This window comes from Ictidomys tridecemlineatus, chromosome 7, assembly GCF_052094955.1.
Source record: "Ictidomys tridecemlineatus isolate mIctTri1 chromosome 7, mIctTri1.hap1, whole genome shotgun sequence".
NCBI lineage: Eukaryota > Metazoa > Chordata > Mammalia > Rodentia > Sciuridae > Ictidomys > Ictidomys tridecemlineatus.
In genome coordinates this window covers 29,035,388-29,056,504 of record NC_135483.1, presented here as the reverse complement: position 1 = coordinate 29,056,504, position 21,117 = coordinate 29,035,388, and the positions used below count along the sequence as shown (strand labels likewise).

The window sequence follows — 21,117 nt, the reverse complement described above, 5'->3', positions numbered from 1 at the left end:
AAGAAACCATACCTGTTTGGAATAATGTGATTTGAGAACTTCGTTCGTGGTTCTAAAAATTCAAGGAATTTGATTAATTTATATTGGGAATAATAAATAGTCAAATATGAAAATGTTTACTCACAGAATAAGTAATTACTGAGTTCATCCTCATATTTTATATTTATTTTATATTTTACTAGATAGGACTCAACATCAGTAACCTTCTTTCTCCTTTTGCTGCTGCTGCTTTTGGTATAATGTATACCAGAAGACTCCTATTTGTTGTGAGTGTCTCTTAAAACCATTTTCCCCGCTAAGATGTTACAGCAGCTGAAAATTACACAAAGTTTCATAAGAACACCATGTGACCATTTGTTCAGTTTATCCCTTTTGGGCTCTTCCAATCCCATGAAACTAATAATATATTACAATTTGTTACTATATGAATCTGGTCCAGATCACAAGAACACTCTGATAAAGAATTTTAAAAAATATTAAATATTTGTCAGAAATGAAATCAAGTTACTTTTAGAAGAGACTGATTTTCTACCTGAAAGTTTGTAAATTAACAATGATTGGTTCCTATGAAAGTCTCACAAATAATTTCTAACATAAGGTTTTCTCAGCACTTTTGAAGATATTTTAATAATTGCATTTTCTGTCTAAAGAATATGCTTATTCAATTCTTATACAGACTGGAAGACCTATAAGAAGGAACAATGTAAGCTAGTCACATGAGAAGATGTTGATAAGAACAAGTATGAACTCAACATCTAGACAGTAAATTATTTTTAGGAGGTTCCAAAATGTTTCTGCTAAAAATTAATCTAAAGTCCATGGGTAAATAACCTTCAGCCCTAGGCTTAATTTCTGATGAGGAGAGAACAGAAAAAAATATCATGGCTATCAGCCCTTAGAGGCGTGCAGACTGTATTCTTGTGTACAGAGACTGTCATCTGTGGTCTCCTAGATTTAATTGGCCTCCTGGGGCATGTAGAATGCTGTGTGTTTGTCACACTTGTAGAGATCTTGGCATAAACTATTTACAGCTGTTTGGAACCTTAACATACAATAGAAAGGGCCTGCTGGGTCTGGCATTTGCTGACACAGCCTTGGAGTCAATAGAACAGTCTGGCTTCTTTTTTTTTTTTTTTTTTTTTTTTGAGGTTCTTACAGTGAAGGATTTGCAGACTGCAAAGTACACAAGAAGCTAAGAATCACCCTTACCATAGCCAAACTCTCCCCTGCAGGGATGCCAGGAATTATTGTTAGTACACTTTTTCTTCAGAGCCCTGGAATATTTTTCCTTTCCTACTTGAATAATGCCCTCCACAGTAAAAGATTTTACAGTATTTTGCCTAGATTTGTCTCACAAAGAGATTATGATAAAGGACCCTACAGCAGAGGTGATAGAATGGTAAAGTGTAGACTGAATCCAGTGCACAGGCATTTGCACTTTTGTGGGGCGGGGGTTTGGATCCTCATAGTGTTTCATTTTGCTTTGTTTGGTTAATTTGAATTAGTTGCCAACTTTAAAAACCAGAACATTTCACATTTAAAACCAAACACAGGTTATTAAGTTCTCTGGCAGTAAGAAGTCTGAGTTCCTGTTTGGCAACAGATAATGAGAGCTGGGTAGTGGTTGCCCTTTGGAGAGGCCATAAGTCTCATGTGTCAGAGCTCCACTGGAAAGCTTCTCATCCCTGACTGGCTCTACTTGATGCTTCAGTTAATAATCACTACAAATAAAACATGCCTTTAAAAATGTAGATCTCAAACATGAGAACAATAAATAATAACATTACATACAACATAACTACCTCTTAGCTTGTGTGAACGACAATATATTCTTATTTTACATTTTTTTTAATTTTAAAGAACTAAAACAAATGGATAAATTCAAGATCCATGCTTACTCTTCCCAAATCTCAATCATCTTTCTCCAACCCTACAATCAGCATTCTGATTCTTTATCATTCTTGTGCCTGCTTTTTAAATATATTTTCTTACTTTCATCCCCTCATTGACTTTGGAAAATTAAATAGGATCACAGTAATTCCTTGTCTTAAGGGACATTTTTCTGCAGTTTGTAATAAAATTCAGTGCCTTCTAATGCATCATCTTTTGTCTCAGTTCTTAACATTCTTCCCCTAGGTCTTATCAACTGGAACTTTCACCTCTATTGACAACTTCCTGACTGCTATATTTAAAATTGTCCCTCCATTCTGCCCTGTCCCTCATCCCTATTCACTCTTCAATTATTGTGTATATTTTTCTCATTGGCATGTGATTTACATATCACACTGAAGTAGAGAGTGAAAGAGAGAGAGAGAGAGAGAGAGAGAGAGAGAGAGAGAGAGAGAGAGAGAGAGTTTTCAATATTTATTTTTCGGTTTTCGGTGGACACAACATCTTTATTTTATTTTTATGTGGTGCTGAGGATCGAACTCAGCGCCCCGCGCATGCCAGACAAGCGCGTTACCGCTTGAGCCACATCCCCAGCCCCCTTGCTTACTTCTTTATTGTCTGTTTCTTCCCCTAATGTATAAACTTCATAAAGGCAAAAGGCAAGATGTTTTTGTGTCTTGTTCCTGATAGTATCCACAGCACTTAGACTTGTGCTTGATACCTTACCGGTGTTAATAAATACATTTTGAGTGGATACATGAAAATTAGTGTTTCCTTCTTTCATAATTATCCAATATGGAAACTCTGAAGTCTGCCTGTCCCTTGGCTGGCCCTAAGGAAGGAAACTATTATAAGATATTGGAAAATTGATCAAGAATAAAAATAAAGGTCAAACTTTTCAAGACAACAATGTAAAAACATGTATAATCCTTTCTCAGTGGATGGTCAGTCCTGCTAGATGAGCAAGTGAACAGGTTCTGATCTGACTTAGGTTTTCTGGGAGTAATAAAATTTCTTGGCAATAAAACTATGCCCCTCATTGTGGTACTACTGTTGTTGCATAGGTCTAGGTCCTTTCTGGGCTATGGACAGTTTTGAGGATAGAATCCTAGTATCTGAATCTCAGAACTCTTGTTCCACATCATGCTACCCTTATTCACTTCCCCTCAGGAGACTTTTCAGGTCCTGTTTCAAATGCATAATTGCTCCTACAGGGCAAATTAAGCTGAGACCTCTATTAGGTTAGCTAGTATAGATGAGAAGCAGCCAGGATTGGGGTGGGGGCTAGAATAGTGAAAGTAATTCAACAGCCATATTTGAAAGGAAGAGTCCAAAAGGCATGATTAAGTCTACTGTGGTCCAGGAAGCCATTCTGTCCTGCGAGAACTCTAGAAATGGGGTTGGAGAAAATCCCAGAAAACAATAAATGTTTAAAGTGAGAAAAATGTTTATGTTATATCTAGTCTTTAAAATGTTAATATTTTGAAGAACAGGTTAACAATTGATGAGCCACCATCTATGATTGACATCCATCCAGTTCAACAAGTCAAACTTGATCACTCCTCTGCTATATGCCTCTCACTTAGTCAGTAAGCTCAGCCTTGTTATTATATGTTTTCAAGAACCCCAGAAGATAGGTGAATGAAATGCTACAAATTCGTAACAGCTCAAAAAAATAATCAAGATCCAGGTGTTCTTCTTTCCCTTTGCTCTCATCTTCAGGCTTTTCTGTCTTGCTTGCAAGATGGCTGTCAAAGCTCTAAGCCTGCATGATTATAAATCCCTATGGAGTGGCAGAAAAGTGATAAGTTCCTGCCTCTATCACATTTTAAAATTGAGAAAAATTTCCCAGAAAGTTCCCAGTAAATATCAAATTGTAGCTTCTTGCCCAGTGTTTCATGCTTAAAAAGAGAAGTAGAATGATCACAACTGGTTTATACTAATTACTTATACTAATCAACTCTCACTCTCTGAGGTTGAAGAGGGGCCCATTGGTTATTGTACTTCCAAATATATGACAAAATCAGAATTCTATAAAAAATGAATCAAGTGAGAGCAAGAATAGCTATTCAATAGACGGCTCTAGGAGAGACTATGGATGCCCCAATTACTGCCTCATAATACCCATGGCTTTCTGTTTCACTCTGCTTGAGAATACCCACTCTTTGCTCATGACGGCTTGTGCTACCAGGAGGAATCCTCCTCAACCAATGAAAGCAGGAAGCAGTGGGTAATTAATGCAGATTCTTCATTCCTGGAACATTTTTGAGGCATCTCCTAGATGTTTAGTAGAATGGAGGCCCACTTGCCCACAGTGGTTGTACACCCACTCAGGCACCCTTTATTGTCTCAATTCCTTACAGTGCATCCTGAGATTGCACCCAAATCTATGTCTTGGGGTTTGCTTTCCAGAGAACTCAATTCAGCAATCAACAGCATCTTCCACTTGTAACTCAGGTGTTTGACTTCTGAGATGTCCTCCCTGATACCCAATCAAAAGTAACTTATTCCTTTTTGTGACTACTATGTGGTATAAACCACTAACAAGGTACATGTTAAATGTCTTCTTTCCTACAACACTGTATGTTCCTTAGAGTTAGGGACCCTGTCCTAGTCACTGCTTTATTCCCAGTTTTTTGCCCAGTACCTGGCACATATCAGTACTGATTGAATGCTGCATTAACACAGCCCAGTGTCTTCCTTCTTACTTGGGGACTACTCTAAAATCACAAAACAAAAAATGGATCATAATCCTTTAAGCAACTCACTTCTCCCTTTTCTTGTCATCATTTCCATTACTTTCTGCTCCAATTGCAGCCTCAGAGATTAAATATCTGGCTTTCTCCAGGCAAGCAAGGTAGTCATATGGGGTAAATATGTTCTCTACAAGTTAATGTCCCTCAAGACATTTATTTTCTTTACCTATGTTTCAGCATTCCCAATCATTGACCTAGATCTTTTCACTTTAACATTCCCTCACAGATGGCAAATCATCCCCAGATCCACTAAACTACTGCTCACTGTGAAAGCTAATAATTCACTGGCCTAAAATATGGGCAGCAGGGCAGAGGGCTACCCTTCTGCTCCTGCAAGGAAACTTTATTTGAGAAACTCTAATTCTTAGTGACATATTTAGTATATGTCCATTTTCCCCCTTAAGTTTATTGCCTTATCAGTAAAACTTAAACTTCTAACACTGAAATATAGCTGGAAAATAAGTCAAATGGACAGTGGAGTGGCTGCTATGCATTTGTTTAACTCTTTAACAAAAGAAAAAACAGAAAAAAATAGTTACTGTTGTTAATTAAATAGAAAGCTCCTGATGCAGATTGACAGTTAAAAGGAGAAAAAAAGTAAACTTGGTACCAAGGGCAACATTTTTGAAAGGGAGAAAGAATGATATTTCCAAGCCAATACGTAGCTAGAGCAATGTGACCATCACTACTTACATCACTGGGTTAGTATCAGTGTTATTAACAGCAGTTCTGGTGAGTCTGGCTTCTCATACTGATATCCAGTTGGCATTTAGCTGAATGCAGTAAACAGCAGTGACGAGTGTGCAGAGGAAGGGTGGGGCTGCATCAAAGGTCAGGCAAAAAAAGCTGTGGGATGAATGTGGCTCAAATGTTACAACTCACAAATTCTGGACATAAGTACAAGAAGAATAATGTTGCAATCAAGATTTCAGCCTAGTAAATAGAGATGGATTTATTATACTAGAGCAAAACAAAGGATAAGTTTTATGCTCTTTTCATCCACACAGGTCCCTTCTAAGGAACATACCTGATTTGTATATAGTATCTTTTTCTTTCAGAAAGTACACCCCCCCCCTGAATTGTATGAACTAATCTAAAACATCTATATCTTCCCTGTCAGTTGAATTGATTTTAATTTATAATATTGGTTGACATCCTAAAAGATGTCAACCAATATTATAATGAAATACAGATTCAAAAGAATTTGTGAAGAATTGAAAGTCTAAAACACAAAAATAAATCAATTTAAATAAACACTTTTATAATGCCTGATCAAGAGATTTAAGATCCTGTCTCTTTCTTTAAAGGTAGTATAGTCTAAATGAGAAATCAAGACATAAAATATTTTTTTCTAAAGTTAAAAATGGAAAGTATTCATTTAACACATATTTATTAACTATGGTCTTTGTACCAGCCAGTGTACTAGGCACTGGATGTGAAATAGTTAACAATCATAATCAGCTTTCATTGAACCTGTTGTCAATGGGGAAAATGTAAAAAAAGTAAATAAATGAATAAACAGTAATTAAGAGTTTTTTTTAAAGCTCAGTAAAAGAAACATTCATATTGTTAAACCCCAGATTAAAGAAGACATCCCCTACCCTTTGAATGCTGGGGATTGAACCTAGGGCCTCACACATGCTAGGTAAACATTGTACCATTGAGCTATATCCCCAGGCTGAAGAAGACACTTCCTCTAGACTGAGCAGTTGTCAAAGTTTGAGGTGATCGACCTGAGGGAAGAGATAACCAATAAAAGAGATGAAAGGAAATACATTCTGGGCAGACATGTAAACATCTGAGCTGGGAAACAGCTTAGCCCTCTTTGAGCAAGTATGGGTAAGCCAGTGTGGGTAAGTATGCTCAGGGACCAGGAACATGAGATGATGCAAAAGATGTTTGGTATATTCTTCCTAAAGGCAGACTTTGAAATATTTATCTTATTATATCTCTTCTTTAACCTGAGAAGTGATCACCTTGGTTCTTAAAGCACAGTCATACAAGTAGTGCAAATCCAGCTATTACATTCCAAGAGTTAGTTTCTATATAATAAAGGAATGAAATTAAGTATGGGTTATTCTATAAAATCCTTATATCCCATTCTCTCTCTCTCTCTCTCTCTCTCTCTCTCTCTCTCTCTCTATATATATATATATATATATATATATATATATATATACTGATTAGTGTTTCATTAATTGGCAAAAGGTAAAAGCTCACTTCTCAGTTGTAACCAGATGTTAAGATTATCATTCATGTGGATTATAAAAGAATTCCTGCCTTTGGATGAAGTTAGTAATCATGTGTACAGAAAATTAATCATAGATCAGTCTTATCCACCCCATTTTGGTTAGGGGAGCCAGGTAGGAACAGCAACTTCAATGGTCCAGACTCTTAAAATAAAGAAATCCAGTGAGCTGATATCTGAGGAGCTGTGTAGATAAAATTCCATTATAACTCTTTATTAACTTGGATAAAAATAATAAAAGAAAATTTATTGAAAACTTTTCAGCTGACTTTACTTAGAGAAGTGAAATGAATCTCTTTATAAAATAAATTTCTTAGTAAAATATTTAATTAGGGTTTGATGAAGAAGATGTAGGCAGAGACCAGATTATACCTGGCTTTGAAGCCAAAGACATGGTGATTGGATTTTGATCTAAATGCAATAGAAAGCCACTGAAAAGTCTTAGCTGAGAAAATCATTTTGTTCAACTTATATTTTAAGAAGATGGACGTTTTAAGAAGTAGAACACACAACAAGTTCTAAATAGGTAGAATACATGTATTGATCACAGAGTGGGGCAGGTCTTCTCAGTAGAGATCAACAGGGGCTTTAAATTATGGGTGAAGTTAGACATGCAGGGAGAGGTCAAAAGGGGATATTCATGGTAACGGCAATGAAATGAGAAAAGATTTTGGGATGGGCTTATGTGGGGGAAAGCAGGGACTATACCTGCCTGCTTGAGGAATACTAAGTTTTGCTGAAATTGTAATAGACTCTGTGTAATAGACTAGAAACATATAGGTACTAGAAGACACTAGAAATTTCATATGTATGATATAATGGAAGTAAAGCTTCAGAACATTAATATGGTGAAAATGTGAAGGAAGGATATATTAGAAAGTAAAGTAAGAAACAGATAAAATAAAACTAAAAAAATCTAAACAAAACATAAAGTTCAAAGAAAGATAAATATTTTTTTGAAAGGCAATCACTGCATCTTTTTTAACCTTTATTTAATTTATTTATTTTTATGTGGAGCTGAGGATTGAACCTATCACCTTGAATGTCATAGGCAAGTGTTCTACCTCTGAACTAAAATCTCAGCCCCATTTCTTTTTTTACATGTAGTTAAAACCTTAAAAAGCTTTGCAAAGGCTATATTATTGTTTCAGTAGCAGGTAATTCATTAAAATTCATTAAAATCCATAAAAAAGTTAAGGAATTTATCACAACTCAGTTATATGAAAGTATTCAAGGCTGCATTTTGTTGTTCTGCCTTCCAAGTAAAATACTAATTAAATATTGTAACCTCTAGGGGAAAAGAGCACCTGATGCATTATAAAACTTAGTACCAATAGTCTCAGGGCCTGGACAAACCTAAGACTGCCTGATGTAGTGATGTACTGTGGTATAATGCAAGTGAGCCCAAGGACCTGGGCTTATATCCTCAGTTCTTTCTTTTACTTACTAGTGGGTAACAAGTTATAGTCATGCTGAACCTTTATTTTTCCAAAATACACAGATACTAATACCTTAAGACATAGTTGCTGTGATAATGTTTGTAAAAGTCCTTGATGCAAAAAATTAATGAATAAATGACAGCCTTTTATTACTACTAATGGGGTAATTAGTAAAAATATCCTAGAGCCTATGTTATAGGGCTATTTTACAAATTCAAATACTTATACACTTCCCTGATGATCTGAGATAAATAAGTTATAAAGATAAACAAATTATTGCATCTCTACCTACTGGACCACAAATGGACCCAGTGGTAAATAATGAGGAACATCAGACATAATGGCTCAGACTATTGAGTACTTAGTAAGTATGACATCTATATTCCCCTCTGATTTGCTATTATATCCTGACATTTTAGAAGAGGCTGCTCAGAGTTCACTGTTAGAGGTAGCCCAGGATGAAAACATTTGAAGAACAACAGCAGCAAAATTCACAATAGCTACATTATGGAATCAACCTAGACACCTGTCAATAGATGAATGGTTAAGAAATTGTGGTATATACATACAAGGAGTTCTACATGGCCTTTAAAAAGAATGAAATTGTGGTATTTGCTGGTAAATTGATGTAAATGGAGAATATTATACTAAGTGAAATTAGCCAAACTCAGAAACTCAAAGGTCTAATATTTTTTTCTCATGCGGAAGCTAGAGTAAAAGAAAAGAAAGGGGTGGGAAGGATAACATTATATAAAAAATCCAAACAAATACAAATGAATAGACATGCAAAAGGAAGTCTAGTAGAGGAAGGAGAAGGGGAATGAGGGGAGGAAGAAAGGGGAAAAGGGAGGAAACAAGGGGCTGGGGTTGTGGCTCAGTGGTGGAGCGCTCACCTAGCATGCACGTGGCACTGGGTTCTATCCTCAGTACCACATAAATGTAAAATAAAGATATTGTGTCCACCTTAAAAAATGTGAATCCTTCAATGTGATTCTATCAATAAAGAATCTTTAAAAAAAAGATATACATGACAGTAGAGTGTATTTTGACATATACATACATGGAGTACAACTTATTTTAATTAGGATCCCATTTTTGTAGTTGCACATGATGTGAAGTTACATTGTTCTTGTATTCATATGAGAACATAGAAAAGTTATGTATGATTCATTCTACTGTCTTTCCTATTCCCATAACCCCTCCCTTCCCTTCATTCCCCTTTGTCTAATCCAATGAACTTCTATTCTTCCCCACCCCATCTTATGGTCTGTTAGCATCCACATATCAGAACATTCAGCCTTTGATTTTGAGGGGACTGGCTTATTTGACTTAGCATGATAGTCTCTAGTTCCATCCATTTACCTATGGAGAGGTGGCCAGTGCCTTGCTAGGGGGTCCTTATTCCTGCCCAGAAGGGTATAAGCCCCTGGAGAAGATAAGTCAGAAATAATTAATGAACAAACAATAATCAGAGTTAGAATTATAATTTTGAAGCTGAGTGCCTGATACATCCAGTCCACACAGGAGCTGGAGCTGGACAATTAAAAAATGACTCCCATGGTTTATTCAGTGGGGTACATCAAAGGCAGGGATGGGGTTTCAGGGGTGAAGTCTTGTTTCATGATGTCTTACAGTCAGCAGGTTGATTGGCCTCTTGGCAGGACACAGCCATCTCTGAGTGGCTGTGTAGCTGCAGCAGGTCACCCCATCGCAGGTGCTGTGTGGGACCTGGGGCAGAGCTGAATAGGGCTCACCTGTGTCTGAGTGGTCTGGGCAAGAAGAAATATCCACTGGAATTTTCCACATTCCCCCATTTCCTGGCTGTGATACCAATTTTTGGTTCACACATAGCCTATGGATGGCTCTCAACATTTACCTGCAAATGCCATAATTCCATTCCTATTTATGGCTGAGTAATTAATATTCCATTGTGTATATGTACCACATTTTCTTTATCCATTCATCTGTTAAAGGGCACCTAGGTTGGTTCCATAGCTTTGCTATTGTGAATTGATAAACATTGATATGGTTGCATCACTGTGGTATGATGATTTTAAGTCCTTTGGGTATATGCTGAGGAGTGGGATAACTGGGTCAAAAGGTGGTTCTTTTCCAAGTTTTCTGAGGAATCTCCATACTGCTTTCCAGAGTAGTTGCACTAATTTGCAATCCCTTCAGCAACGTGTAAGTGAACCTTTTCCTCGATAACATTTATTGTTATTTGTATTCTTTTTTTTTAGTTTTATTGATTTTATTTTTTTAAACACACAACAGAATGCATTACAATTCTTATTACACATCTAGAGTACAATTTTTCATATCTTTATGAGTATGTTCGTGCCAATTCATGCCTTTATACATGTACTTGGTTTTTTTTTTGCATTACAATTCTTTTTTTTAAATTTTTTTTTATTGGTTGTTCACAACATTACAAAGCTCTTGACATATCATATTTCATACATTAGATTCAAGTGGGTTATGAACTCCCTTTTTTACCCCAAATACAGATTGCAGAATCACATCGGTTACACATCTACGTTTTTACATAATGCCATATTAGTAACTGTTGTATTCTGCTACCTTTCCTATCCCCTACTATCCCCCCTCCCCTCCCCTCCCATCTTCTTTCTCTACCCCATCTACTGTACTTCATTTCTCTCCTTGTTTATTTTCCCATTCCCCTCACAACCTCTTATATGTAATTTTGTATAACAATGAGGATCTCCCTTCATTTCCATGCAATTTCCCTTTTCTCTCCCTTTCCCTCCCATCTCATGTCTCTGTTTAAAGTTAATCTTTTTTTTTCCTGCTCTTCCTCCCTACTCTGTTCATAGTTGCTCTCATTATATCAAAGAAGACATTTGGTATTTGTTTTTTAGGGATTGGCTAGCTTCACTAAGCATAATCTGCTCTAGTGCCCATCCATTTCCCTGCAAATTCCATGATTTTGTCATTTTTTAGTGCTGCATAATATTCCATAGTGTATAAATGCCACATTTTTTTATCCATTCATCTATTAAAGGGCATCTGGGTTGGTTCCACAGTCTAGCTATTGTGAATTGTGCTGCTATGAACATCGATGTGGCAGTATCCCTGTAGCATGCTCTTTTAAGGTCTTCAGGGAATAGTCCAAGAAGGGCAATAGCTGGGTCAAATGGTGGTTCCATTCCCAGCTTTCCCAGGAATCTCCAAACTGCTTTCCAAATTGGCCGCACCAATTTTCAGTCCCACCAGCAATGCACAAGTGTATCCTTTTCTCCACATCCTCGCCAGCACTTGTTGTTGTTTGACTTCATAATGGCTGCCAATCTCACTGGAGTGAGATGGTATCTTAGGGTGGTTTTGATTTGCATTTCTCTGACTGCTAGAGATGGTGAGCATTTTTTCATGTACTTGTTGATTGATTGTATATCCTCCTCTGAGAAGTGTCTGTTCAGGTCCTTGGCCCATTTGTTGATTGGGTTATTTGTTATCTTATTGTCTAATTTTTTGAGTTCTTTGTATACTCTGGATATTAGGGCTCTATCTGAAGTGTGAGGAGTAAAAATTTGTTCCCAGGATGTAGGCTCCCTATTTACCTCTCTTATTGTTTCTCTTGCTGAGAAAAAACTTTTTAGTTTAAGTAAGTCCCATTTGTTGATTCTTGTTATTAACTCTTGTGCTATGGGTGTCCTATTAAGGAATTTGGAGCCCGACCCCACAATATGTAGATCGGAGCCATGCATTACAATTCTTATTACACATATATACCACACTTTTTCATATCTATGTTTATAATATAAAGTATGTTGACACCCAATTTGAGTCCTCATACATGTACTTTGGATAATGATATCCATCACATTCTACCGCCCTTGCTAATCCCCTGCTCCTTTCCTTTCCTTCCCACCCCCTTTCCCTATCTAGAATTCATCTAATCCTCTCATGCTCCCCCTCCCTACCCCACTATGAGTAAGCCTCCTTATATCAGAGAAAACATTTGGCATTTGTTTTTTTGGTATTGGCTAACTTCACTTAGCATTATCTTTTCCAACACCATCAATTTACCTGCAAATGCCATGATTTTATTCTCTTTTAATGCTGAGTAAAATTCCATTGTATGTTATTTGTATTGTTGATAATTGCTATTCTGACTGGAGTGAGTAGTTTTAATTTGCACTTCTCTAATTGCTAGAGATCTTGAAACATTTTTTCATATATATTTTGTCCATTCATATTTCTTCTGTTAAGTGTTGTGTTCAGTTCCTTTGACCATTTATTTGTTGTGTTATTTATTTATTTTTGTCTGAAGTTTTTTAAGTTCTTTGTGTATCCTGGAGATTAATGTGTAGGTATAGGTGGTAAAAATGTTCTGCTGTTCTGTAGACTCTCTCTTTATGTTCTTGATTGTTTCCTTTGTGGTGAAGAAGCTTTTTAGTTTGATACCATCCCATTTATTGATTGTTAATTTTACTTCTTGCACTTTATGAGTCTTATTGTATTGAGAAATTTGGTTCCTAAACTGAGAAGAGAGCTGGGCCTACACTTTCTTCTAGAAGCAGACTTCTTAACAAGAGAAAGTCAGTTTAACTTATTTAAAATTCTATGTAGTGTTTGGCACATAGTGGATGCTCAATAAATCCTTAATATTAAATGACTAAGCTAGTATCATGGAAAATACTTCTGTAACCCATGTGGAAAAAGGTAAATAAAGATTTTCATAGAAAAAAAGAAGCAGTATATCTCAGAGACTGACATGTTAAAAAATATTAAATCAGCTTCTCCATCTATGACCATGATGAAAAAAGAGATAATAGAAAGATTAATTCTGAGTTGTGAGTATATATTGACCTTAAATTTTGGCCATATTAACTGGAAATTAGATTCAAACTCAAAATATGGTGGAAACAATTTCCATTTTATTGAAGTTTATGATTTTCAAAATTAACTACTATTTATTGTTTTAAATACAGAATTCAGTCTTAGCAAATATCATAAAGAAAGGAGTAAAACCTTTCGGTATAAAATTCAAATATAAGCAGGAACAGTAAAAACAGTGTGGTTATTAATTCAGTATTAAAGAAGACAAGACTTCAGGTCCAAAAATCTCAGAGACTAACTTTGACAAATAAGACCCATGAGAAAAGTAGGATGACCAGGAGGTGTTGGAATTGGATGTGCACATCCATTAACGTGTTACAGCTGGGTGATTTAAGAGACCCCAAAGCTAATGAATATCATCAGGAACCAGAAACTCCCCGGACAGCAATGTATACATGTGTAAAATAACAAGGAATCTGAATGCAAGTGTTTTTACTTCATCATGCAGTCTGAATTCTTTCCAATACATTCAATCCCAGAGAAATGTGCAGCTCTAGCAAAAAATCAGTCCCTCCCTTGAAACAAAATATTAATGTTACCACTGATGTACCCACTTTTCTAGGCATTCTTCATTTCAGATGTTCTTAATAGAACTCTGACATTGCATCTAATCAATCCATATTAAAAGGCCAGCAATAGGACTTGACATTTCCTCTGGAAAATTACATGTGTTAATATAAAATCTGGGCATTTGCCACAGAGTTATTTTGTATTAAGTGAAAACTGCTGCTTAAGAAAACAACAAATTTTGCCTGAAGAAAAGTGTGGAACTTTTTATTCAACTTAATTTGATATATAAATTCAAAAAATGAGAGAGGATAACATATTTATTTTTCTGTGCTGATATTTATGCACCAAATGAATCTATTTTAGTTGTCTGTGTCCTTGTGTTTTCTTTGATACATTTTATCCCATATTAAATCTAACTTTAAAACAATAAGCTTTTTGAAAGAGTAATAAAATTTAGCTTAAGGGGAAAATTATAAGTTAAAATTTGGGTAGACTGGATTAACTAGACAGTCACACAGTATCTTTCTAGAGACTGTGGTTATATTGTGAATAGTTTATTTATTTTCCTAAAATATATTATTTCATAATATCATCAATAATTGCAACTCTAATTAATTTCAGCCTGACATGATAGATGTCTTTAATGTCGAATCATAATTTTTAATATTTGGACATTAAAAAAGACATTTCTATAAACTAGCCCTACCTCTTTAATGTGTGGCTTAATACACTGATTTTTACTGGCCAAAAGATAATAACTAATATCATAAATCCATTTCATTCATATTTGTTAAGTTTTTTTCCAAGACAAAAACACAAACTCAAATTAAGATCTCATATTGGCAAAGTCATATTTAATGATAGTAGATTAGTATGAAACTCCAAAGTCAAGGTCATAGCTCTCAGGATTCATGACAACTAACTCTTGGTTGGTCAAAGTCAAAGTTTTGTTTTTACCACATTATCCTCTTCCTGCTCTTCCTAAGCTTCTGAGTTTGAATAGCTTTAGGAATTAGTCCTGGATACTCTTCTTTTCTGTCTCTACTCTATTTCAGGAATCTTAACCACTTACTGGGCTCTGAACAGCATGTCTAGCACAGACCACTTGCCTGAACTCCAAATGCTTTTTATCTTCACATGGAAGTGACATACTCATTTTAGAATCCATTTTTCGTGGGATGTTTTACAAATATGAATAAGATTACGACTCTCTTCTAGTTAAACCTCTTCATAAGCTTTCATTTATTTTAGTATAAAATTCAAATTCCTTACCATGATCTAAAGGCCCTGACTGATGATTTATTTCCAACTCTTCACTTCCTTTCTTTTGCTTTTATCCTCAGCTCTTGAGTTAAGGTACATAAATGGCCCTCTCAAAGACTTTCCTTTACAATCTTCTTAAAAGTTTCTTCCTGTTTTCATACCTTCTCATCACCCAGGTTGATTTTAAAAATTCTGGCCTCATACTAATGACAGTGTGTAACTATCCTGTTTATTTCATATTATAAATTCTTTAAAAATGTATTTGTTTTTCCACACCGACTAGTTAAACTCTACTGCCAGTTCAACCAAATGCCTCAAAGGCATTGTCCTAGGAAGGATTAGGGCTGCAGTAAGAACGCAAGGAAAATACACTACTCCCATGATGCCAGCTACGAAGCACAAAGCTCTTGTTTTATAAGATGTTTTTAAAAATAAAGGGGTCTTCAAGGACAGTGGGCTTTACTCTGAAGGAGTCTCAGTTTATCCATTCACAGCAATATTAAAGGAAAACAGATTGAAAAGTCTAATTATTATAGATGAATTGATAAAAGAGGAAGCATTAAAAGTATAAATGAGGGCCAAATTGGGTGGAGGTAGAGATTTAGTTTGACTATTCTCCACAGCCTGAGTGTAAAGAGAGAAAAACTGAAGATCATTACCTTGACCCCTAAAAGAAACTCGGAATCAGACTCTTAAGATAGATCTTCAGCTTTTCCTTCAACCAGCTGAGTTTGGGCCAGGTTCCCTAGTTGCCTTACCTATGAAATTGCTTTTTATTTCATAGAATCTTGAGTATTAAAGTCATCAACTTTATACTGTGGTTTGAACTAGGTCTAACAGGAAGAACTCAGCATTAGCTTTGTTTTGTTTCTAACTATCTGAAAATATCTTATTCAGGTTTTAGAACTGTGGTTAGGCTTCTTCATTGCCGCCCTGGAGACTTTAAGGCCATCTCTCTCCTAATCCTGTCTCTCCCCAAGTATTTGCACTGCTGTGCTTTACATTAATTTTACTTAGTGTCAGAAGAAATTTACTGCCAATCCAAAATTGGTAAATTACATAATGATGGGTGAAATTTTACTCAATCATTTCTAATTCCCTTTAAAAGAACAAAGATTTCTGTGATGGTAATTTCTGTAGCCAATATATTTACATAAACTGTGGAATTATAGCCAGGCACAGTGGTTAACACCTGTAATCCCAGAGGCTTAGGCAGCTGAGGCAGGAGGATCTCAAGTTCAAACCTAACCTCAGCAATTTAGCAAGGCCCTAAGCAACTTGGCAAAACCTATCTTAAAAAATAAGGTGGGAGGCAGGGCTGGGGATGTACCTCAGGGGTTAAGCATACCAGAGTTCAATCCATGTTACCAAAAAAAAAAATTTAGTTCCAGATAAAGCTAATTTTTCTCAAAGGCACTTTATTAGGCACATTGCTAATTTCTGAAAAAGAGTAAGAGGATAATTTATACGACCTCCTTAAATGTTAAACTTTCATAAACTAAAAATTCTTCAAAATGATTTATTATGGGGAGAGGCAGTATACTCTTCTTACATTCTAAATCTAATGTCAATGTTCTCATCTTATACTTATGGCATCATTATTACAACAACATGAACTCATATTCCAATTAATCTCAACTACATGTTGACATGCCCTTTTTCCTTGGAGAAACTGCTTTCCTTAAAAGTACATCACATTAATTTGTGGCACTTCAGAAAACCATACCAATTAACCCATTCTATCCCATCATCCCAGATGTGGAACACATACAAAAACTTAATTACAGTACATAATATGTATAGTAATATAATTACATAACAGTATAATTATATTGCTATATACAGAGCTATTATGATTTCCTAGTGTACCTGTGTGAATTTTATTGAAACATATGCAGAACTGAAAACTTGACATTTAATGGATTGAGTATACCTGGAAAAATTACTTAGTATTCCAGGCTTGCTATGCTTGCTAGCACAAGTGGAGCAAGAACAATTCAAATTAACTGTAAGTCAATGAAATAAATTTTAAGTTTATGCCCTGAAAAGAAATGAATACTTTTTACCTTGCTACTTTACTGTGCAAAGGCTCCCAAAAGTATATGTTGAATCGGTAACTACATTTTCTGGAATTCTTTATAATTTGTCTTAAACAAATTGGTATTGATACATATCAGAAGATATGGAGATTAAGTTTCTAATCAATGGAAATGGCTATAATGTGAATCTTGAAACAACAGTTCTATTTAGGCAAAGTGGTGAAATTCAACTTGGTTCTAAAAGTTAATATGTCAGTGATATAAATAATTATGCTAATATAATATTTTGCCTTTTTGTGAAAACTTTTTCACTTTCTTTCCTTTTTTTTAGAGAGGGGGGGGAGAGAGAGAGAGAGAGAGAGAGAGAGAGAGAGAGAGAGAGAGAGAGAGTTTTTTAATATTTATTTTTCAGTTTTTCGGTGGACACAACATCTTTGTTTGTATATGGTGCTGTGGATCAAACCCGGGCCGCACGCATGCCAGGGGAGCCCGCTACCGCTTGAGCCACATCCCCAGCCCCCAAACTTTTTCACTTTCATATCTTGGTGTTATATTTGGAAATGGACATAATGTATATAAACATGCATTTCATTTCCAAGTGCTTATGTTGCAACTCCAAGTATATTGAGCATACTTTCTAATCTCTATTATTTAAATGTCTTCACTCTTCTTCCTTTTCCTTCCTACCAGATATACTGTCTTTCCTGCATCAAAGTGCCCCCAAATTTAACCCTCTTCCCAGAATTGCCCAAACTAAATGTAAAGAAAACTATAATGCCGTTCAATTTAAATCTCATAAGGCAGGCCAGCTTAATGTAAAAATATTAATTTTATTTTTTCTCCCCAGACCTCTCCTTCCCTGTCCCAGTGACTTCACTCCAATGATAGAGCTCAGCCCTTTAATGGCCCTTAGTTTCTCTTTTCTCATCAACTTTACCTGTCTTGCATTCCATCCCCTCAGGGCTTTCTAGAGATGATTAAATCATGTGAGAAACTAATATGAGCTAATGTAATGCATGAAAGTAGTACTGCTTATGGTCATGTGATAGAATAGATATAAAATATATAATGTGAAAATGTATGAGCTCAAAGAAGACAGAGATCATTAGTTATCAGCATGGAAATCAGTGCCAACTAGTCAGATTTTACCACAGTTCTGAAAAGGCTTTGTTTCTGGCTTGTTTTCTAGCTTATGGTATATATTTTAAGTTTTGGTTCTTTAAAAAAACAAATCCAATGATTAGTAAAAACCTTAGCACAGCATTTTTTAAAATGACATGAAATAAACAAACATTATTGGAACTAAAATTTACTGAATTAAGTTAGCAGCCATTGCACTAATGGCTTCTGATTAAATATTGCTTTTTTGAACATGTTCTGATGCATACACCAAATTAAGGCCAAGTGACTTCATTCTTCCCAGAATGGCAATTTCCCAGCAAAAATACACTGGAATGTATTATTGTGGTTTCAAAATGGACTGTGTAGTGGCAAATTTGTCATAATTTAGATGTCTGCAAAAAAATAATATGCCTATTAAAACATTAAGTATTAAGTTATTCCTAATTATAAATGTTGACATGTGTGGAGACTTACAAATATATGTAATTTAATGTACTTTTATATTTTATATCTATATAATTACATGTAAATATGTAATTAATGGTTTTAGATATGACATATAAATAAAATGAATACATAACATTAATGCTAATTATTTTCCATATTTAGTTCAAACTCTTTTTTCTATGTAACTTATTTAGTTGCTATACTATTTCTAAATATAACACTACTGAGGAAACTGATGAACAAAGAGTAAAGTAAATGAAACCCTAGAATTTAAAAAACAAATAAACCAAAATTTATGGTAGTGAGGATAGGGATGAACAGGCAAGTTCTCAAAATTCTCAGGAATATATATATATTATGACCTTTTCATTCTGGAAGTTGATTTGGTCTTTACAGCAAACACCTTAAGATTCTGTGTGCACCTAATTCACCTAATATATCTACTTCTGCAGTAACAGGAAATAATTAGATGAAAGTACACAATGGCATATATAGGGGTGGTCATTGCAGAATTGTTTTGCACATCAAAAAAGTAGAAATCATTCCCCAGGGAATATTCTTAAAGACTGTTAAATGAGGCCACCAACATGGTGGTGCATATCTGTAATCCCAGTGACAAGGGTGGCTGAAGTGGGAGGATTGTGAGCCCAAACCCAGCCTCAGCAACTTACCAAGGCCCTAAACAATGAGACCATGCTGCTAATAAAATATAAAAAAGGCCTGGGATATGGCTCAGTTGTTAATAAGTGCCCTGGGTTCAATCCCTGGTACCAAAAAAAAAGTGTTAAATGTTTCTTAGAATATTCCAGTAGAATTCAAATAAGAAGCCAAAAGGAATATTATAATTATGCACAAAAAGAAACAGAAGATGTTAAGTTTATAAACAGAAAGAAAATAAAAAAGTCAACTATCCTAATACTTACTTTATTTGTACCTTGAAAATTTTAAGTCTTATAGCTTATATTCAAAATTATACAATTATATAAACTGAATATAGAGATAAATCTGAATTCATTATGGAGACACATTTTTCTTAGAATATGATAACAAGGCATTTTATGAATGGTACATTTAAAACATACCCTTTTATTTATAACAAATCCAATTGAAAAAAGCTATAGAAGGAAATCTTAAGAAAATAGAGACAAAAAGCACAAATTTACCAAGACAGAATTTAATTTCATAAAATCCATCTTTTTCATCTTTCATATGCTCACAAGTTTTTCATACAAAGGCTCATCCCTCTTTCCCCAATAAAGTGTATATAGGAAGAAAGGAAGAAGTAGTATGTATACACATAATAGGCATGAAACTGTGAGATGGATACTTTTCCTTTATGGAAGAGACAAGCATTTTTTAAACTTTTTGGTCAATAACAGTTCCTAAGTCAGTTGGTGAACTTTTAAACATAACATTTCATTTTTTAGAGCTTCATAAATCACTTCTCCCACTTGCCCTGTTATGGTTACTGCATAATCCATGCATTCTTCATGGATCAGCCATCTTGGGATGAAGGGTGTTCTTGCTCAGCAGCTGGCTAGCTTAGACACAGCTTGAGCCTTCTGGAGGTAGAGGGACTCTTTAACAATTATTTTAAAGAACTATATACTTTTAGTTTGTCTTAGAAAAACCCATTTGTATAATCTCACTCATCTATGGTTCTACAAATGGATGAAGGATCCAAAGCATTGCACTAATGCTTTGGATATGAGAAAATAGATATTTTTTCTAAAGATTTCCAATTTTTAAATTCCAATGCCTTCCTCTTAGGTTCCTTAAAGAATTAGCTGAAGTCATCACAAGCTACTAACAATTATTTTCAAGACCTGAAGAGACTGGCCAGATGCCAATGGGCTAGATTTTAAGTGCTTATAACCACAGGAGGGAAAATAACAATGTTAGAAGCTATAGATTTATAACATCGAGTACATAACTCAGAAAATATCAATATATATTTCAAAGAAATATATTTGTAGTCATTTTGATCATGGATAAGAAAAAAACCAAAAGCCAGAAAACAATCTAAAACACTTTAAAATAAACAATTTTTTAACAGACAGCAATTATTTCTAAGTTTTCGCATTTCCACATGAGATACTAACATTTTAGTGATGCGTAGTTTATAAAATATTTTGCAAATCACTTTTATAGTTTTACTATAAAAGTATGAATTAAGATGAGAATTTTAAAGATGAGAAAACTAAGAGAAATTAGCAAAGTTATCTAAGGCAAGTAACATTGGTAGGTCTTGAACCTAGGTTTTTTATTTTAAGGCTGGTTTTCTGGATTTCAGATCACTCTGAGTCAGATTCATAACAAATGGATCAGTTTTTTTAATTATTTTTTTATTTATATTTAATAGCGGGATGCATTACAAGTCTTATTATACATATAGAGCACAAGTTTTCATCTCTCTGGTTGTATACATAGTATATTCACATCAATTCGTGTCTTTATTCGTGTACTTTGGATAATAATGTCCATCACATTCCACCATCATTTCTAACCAAATGTATACTTATTGATTGATGCAATATCTTTTC

General features: G+C 34.9%; 1 long non-coding RNA gene across 2 annotated transcripts in view; it reads right to left on the bottom strand.

Moving 5' to 3' along the window:
- LOC120892929 (uncharacterized) overlaps positions 1-21,117 on the bottom strand; it is a 141,050-nt gene that overhangs the window by 98,266 nt on the left and 21,667 nt on the right. Inside the window, exon 3 of one of the 2 annotated variants that reach the window (XR_013423863.1) lies at positions 5,340-5,492. The exons of the other annotated variant lie outside the window; for it this stretch is intronic. This is a non-coding gene — a long non-coding RNA (uncharacterized LOC120892929). The remainder of the gene's footprint in view (positions 1-5,339; positions 5,493-21,117) is intronic. 2 annotated transcript variants of the gene reach the window in all.